The following is a 6,000-nucleotide window of genomic DNA, read 5'->3' on the forward strand; positions in this document are numbered from 1 at the left end:
TTTTGTTTGTAAGTTTTGGATTTTAGACTTTTGATGTTATCTTGTTGAATTTGTTTTGTTAGTTTGTATTGGATTTTATTTTTCCATATGCAACTATGCATGTTTTTATTTTCTTTTTCATTTTGTTTAGTTAAATATTTTTTTAATATGGAGTTGTAAAATTAAATGGGTTAGCCAGGTTGACACATTCAACCCACTTCTTAAACGAATCGTGCCGAGTCGACCCATTTATTAAATGGGTTGGGTCAGGGTTGGGATAAATGGGTCACCTGAGTAAGTCGACACGACACGTTTACAACCCGCGAACCCATATTGACACCCCTAAATAGAACAATTGAATAAACAAAACTATAATATATATTAAAGATGAAAAGTATTGTCACGGACATACAATGAGCCTAGGATTCATAACATGGATCAGAGGCTAGACAGAATATAAAAGAAGAAAATTCCCTTTCAGGGAACCTGTCTACCAATGCAGGCGTCTTCCTAGGACTTAAAGATGGAACTTGAGCAATCCTCGGTGAATGAAGCTTCGGAGGTGTCTTCTATGGAGGTCGAAGGAGATGGAGGAGGTGGAGAGGATTTCTCAAGGTGGAAGCTAGGTTTTTACAAAAGATAAAAGATATCTAATTTACAATAAAAAGGTCCTATTTATAATTGTGTTTGAGTCCCGATGCTAATTGGATTTGTTTCCTGTTGCAGGTGGGAGAGTCGGGACGCAATCGTGGAGTCGTGGGGTCGGGAATCAGTCAAAAGACTGATTCCCCAGTCGCAGCTCACCGAGCTGGCCTCTGGCAGCCAGCATGCCGCGAGCTGGGCACCAGCTCGCCGAGCTGCTCGTCGAGCTGGAAAACAGCTTCGTCGAGCTGGCCTACAGAGGCCAGTTTTTGCGCTCTGGACATGCCCAATTCACCGAGCGACTGCCGGAGGGTCCCCGAGATCCGATTTTTGATCGAAATTGATCTCGTTTTAACCTGCACACGCACATAAACTACAAACAATGTTAGTCCAAAGGCTAAATTGACCCACTAGTCGTTAGATTTGAGTGAAAACTCCGTTTAGTGAGACCTTTGGTGGATCATTTAGCCATAATAAATAATTGAAAGTTAACATACGTGCTATTTTGGCGATATTTGCCCAAAAACAACTAGAAAACGACCTCAAACTACAAAAAGTGATCAGGACGCATACAAAACACAACTATCACGCACACATGCATAAAAATTTGAGAATTGCTCGTTTATCGTAGGAAAACTAAACTAAACTAACCTAAAAACTGTACCTAAAGATAGGGGTTTTTTACCCCTATCAATGCTTCAAGCTCTTCATTGCTCAGTTCGACAAGAACTTGCTTTAGCGTGGCTGTGTTCGCTTTTCCATTCGCTTCTTCCATGCGAGTAAAATCTATCTCAGGAACTTGCCATCATTTTCTAAGAAGAGTTTGGCCTCTAACAAAGGGAATTTTAAGTCATTGAAGGTGTCATATTCGTTCTATTAGTTCATTTCAACTAAAGCTTTCCATCTTGATCCACTCTTCAATATAAAAAATTCTAGAATCATCAGAACTTGGGTCCTTGAGGAAGGAATAGGATGGAACGAAGGCCTAGATATCTACTTCCCTAGCCGAAGATGAAGCCAGTTTGGTAGAAACATGTTCTGTCATATTCTCTATAGCATTTTCATGATCTGGAGATGAATGCACTATAATCATTAGAGGTTCCTTTAAGGTGGGATCAAGCCCAGGAAAAGGAAGATCTCTGATAAAAAGATCATCTCGAGTCGCTTGAGCCTCTAGCTAAACTAGATCATCAAGAAGAGATAAATTCTCTCAAGGACCTGAAGGAGCTTCGATATACACCGAAGGGGTAGGTTCGGTATGGAGGCTTCGGCTTCGGCAGCCAAGCTGACTTCGGGATCAATAGCAAAAAGTTCTATTCTAGGCCCTCCAGTCGGTAAAGATGAAGAAATAAATTCTGTGAAGCCGAAGTCATTTTCCCTATGTTCAATTGTTTGATTCGAGCTGCGAATTGGGCACAAAAAGACATATTGTCAGGATTACCTATATCCAACAAAACCAAAAAGCAAAATAAGAAAAATATAAAGTAAATTCATCTTATTCTCTTTGAAATCTTTTTGAATCCTTGTAGAAAATTTTGCCTTTTTTGGTTCCAAGAGCTGAAGGAATATCGGATCGGATTATGACAAGCATATCATGGTATGACCATTACGTTCCTTTTTCTCCCTAGAGGTAAGAGTCCTGGCAGGTTCCAAGATTCAGAGTCGCATGAGGCTTCATTCCATTTTGTCTCAAAGGGAAAACCTCGTGAGTATGGGCCTTCGAGAATGGAAGCATTCGTTTTTATCCCAAACCATTAGTAGAGAGATATTAAGGGTAAATTAATGATTTTAATAGCATAATTAATATTGCATTATTTTAATATATATATATATATATATATATATATATGGGTGAGTGTTGGTCCCGTGTAACGTAATAGGATTAGTTCCAAGGGGGGTTAGGAACTAATGTAACTTTTTTCGCTTAATAATTGCTGACTTAATTGAATGTTTAATAGTTTAACTCAGCTTTTAGGTCAGCAAGGCTGAGTGAGATGTAAGACAGCTTTAATCAGATACTGACTAGAGCTGTTTCAGTATTGAGTTGGGAAATAACACTTTAAGTTAGTTTCCAACTCAGCACTCTGGTTACTCAGCGTCGGCTTTTACAGATTATTTACTGAGCAACTTTAAGCAAGCAACACATACATATATATATATATCAAGAGAAAGGATTAGAGATTACTCAGCAGACTTATCCTGGTTCGGCCTCACCGCCTACGTCTAGTCCCCGGAATCCTTCCGAGCTTTTTCAATCCTCTACTGAGCTCTTTAAAGGTAGAGCACAAACCTTTTACAATAGCAACTGAGTATGCAAGAGTACCGTCCTCTATTCGTCTACTCAATCCTATCTACCACTGAACACTATAACCGAGTATTCAGATTTTCTCTACCACTGAGTAATATAACCGAGTACTCAGCTTCACTCTTCTAACCTTTTAAAATTGATACAAGATTGTTCTCACAAAACGAAGAACACTTTAGATGAATAAAATTCACTCTATAGTTTTACACAATGATTGGAATTGGGTGTAAGAACTTGCTTTTTCTATTCAGACAGCTTCTCTTTTGGATTTTTGACTTAGTGAAGATTTTGCTTGTCTGTATCTCTCTTGTATTTTTTTTTGGCAATGATCCAAGTGATGAACTTGTCCATTTATAGTGAATTCTGAATCTTCAATGATTTGAATTCCGACATATCCATTGAGAGTAAACGGTCTTCTTTCGTCATTGATTGGTCGGCTTCCAGAATTGCAGGCCAATCTTGTCGTCTGTTTTTAGCAGGATCCAGGTTTGCCAGTTTCGTCTTCTTGCGCCAGGTTCGTCTTCTAGCGCCAGGTTTGTCTTCTTGCCAAACGTCAGATGGTCCATACGTCTCGAAAAGGTCCTTGAAACGGATTTCCGAGGCTTCTGAAATGTGTCAGACTTTGTCTCACAAGTTGACGGATAATTGGACACTGACTTGATTATCACTCAGTTTGACTTAGCGGTGACTTTGATATTTACTCAGCTTGACTTAGCAGCTTCGCCTTCAAGCTTTTCTGAAGAAGACGTTTCTTTCGTAAAGCTGAGTTGCATTCTACTCAGCTCTGTTGTGTGGCTTGCTCATGCTGACTTTGTTCTGTCTTTCTTTTATAGTCTTTCAGTTCCTGTTCTCGTTAGTTAACTTACTCAACCTTGAACAAACACATTAGTACAATTAAATCAAAGCACTTAAATTTAATTGTTTAATCATGGGATTAACTCAAATAATTTTGTCAAATCAAAATCATGTGGAAAGGTGTTTCAACAAACTCCCCCATTTTGATGTTGGCAAAAGTATTTAATCAAGGAACTCAGTGTTGAGCATCCCTCATGATTTTTAACCTTTTTCTTCTTCTGAAATTACTCCCCCATAAGGGTTGCATTTGTTGACTTAGTTCAACTCTAAACCTTCTAAGATCTAATTGAGTGAATCTAAGACTTAAGTCCACGGACTTAGTTCAATTCTAAACCTTCTAAGATTTAATCGAAAAGAGCCTAAGGTCAGCTTCCGAAGAAGGTCAATACTTGGAACATTTAGTCATTTACTCAGTTTTGATACACAGTTAAGTTCAGGTATCAGAGTTGGGTTTATTCGAGTTGAGGTATACTGAGTATATTTTGCTTGTTTAATTTTTATGTTCACAAGTTTTTTGTTGTTCAATGAGTAGATTCATGAGACAGGTCAGCATATTAACATAGCTTGTAAGCATCACATATATATGAAGACAGTTTGTAGAAAAGATGCTTTTATATAGAGATAGTCAGTTCAACAAAAAGAAAACATGCCAGATATAAATTACAAGTCTCAAGCTAAGTCTAGTTCTATTTCTACTTTTTGATATTGGCTTGAACTTGGTTAGATTTGGCTTTGGGTTTGGCTGTTTTCTGTTGCTGACTTTGATTGCCTGGTGTTAGACAAGGTGCCGACGGCCTCGCCCGGGCGGACCGGGGGGTGGACACGTCATGGCGACGTAAACGGTGATCGGCGCCGAAAGCAACCAATCGTGGAATCAAGCTGCTCGGCAGGACCGGAGCTCGGAGTATGGAAGAGTCGCCACCCACGAATGGGAAAATGAACACCGATCCCTTACGGGAGACCGGTGAGGGTTCGGGAAACTTAGGTACGAGCCGAGAAGGATAGCTCCTTTCCGGAGAAAGGCTACTAGGCACCCCGACATCGCCCGGTTATGAACCACCGGCCTCCTACTCAGCGTGTTAGGCGATAACGGACTAATCGCATATTTCTTTAAGTTTCAAATTCATTTGAAACCTTTTCTTTCTCGCTTTGAAAACCGTTTTGAGCATGTCATTAAAAGCCATTTTAGTAAAGAATCACCTATTTTGCATAAATTAAAAATACATAGGAGAGAGAGGGGGAGAAGAAAGAATTGATTTATTCACAGTGTGATTTTATGCCTTAGTTTACACACTAATTCTAAGCTAATCTCATTCCCCAAAAACGAGTTTATTTACATGGTTCGTACCTTAATCGCCGTTGGAACGATTTATGTACGTTTCAAAAACCCCGTTAATTTACATGACATCAACTCGAATCGCCGTTGGAACGACTCGAGCGTTTTAAAACGTGAGATAAGAAGTTTTAACAAAAAACGTGGTTAAGCATACAAGTCCATTTATTTTTGTACAAAATCATTTAGACAAGAAAACGATTCAAAACTCTATTATTTACAAATAGAAAACGATTTTAATTACAAGGTTCGCTCAATCCGCCGTTGGAACGGATTAAGGTTTCAACACGTGATATTTTGGAAATGGTTTAAAAATGACCAAAAAAAACGTTATTCACACTTTAAGAATATCTAGAAAAGCTTTTAATTTAAACAAACAACTTGAAATCTCTTTTTGTCTTTTATTTTCCCATTTTCACTCAATTAGCCCTTACTTGAACATCATTACAATAATTAACAAATCAAGGCCAAATTTACCCAATCAAATATATTTAAAATATATACATATATACAAAAATAAAATAGAAATACATATATATACATAGTTTTAAAAATAAGAATATATCTATAGATAAAAATGAGTAAGAAATACTATATGATATAATAAAGAAAATAAGAAAGAATACTAAATATAATACATTTTTATTCGTTAAAGCTATGCAAAAATAATGGACAAAAATCCCAAAATAAGAGAATATCATTTATCCCAAAATGGTTTCACCTAATAATAGCTAATATAACCCAAACAACCCCAAAAACTATATATATATATATATACATATATTACTTTATAACATTAAATCCAAACCAATTAAATTTCAACATGAAATAAATAGCTATATAATACATAATTAATAGTTATAGGACTTAGAAATAATTTTTATAA

Source organism: Euphorbia lathyris, chromosome 2, assembly GCF_963576675.1.
Source record: "Euphorbia lathyris chromosome 2, ddEupLath1.1, whole genome shotgun sequence".
Lineage (NCBI taxonomy): Eukaryota > Viridiplantae > Streptophyta > Magnoliopsida > Malpighiales > Euphorbiaceae > Euphorbia > Euphorbia lathyris.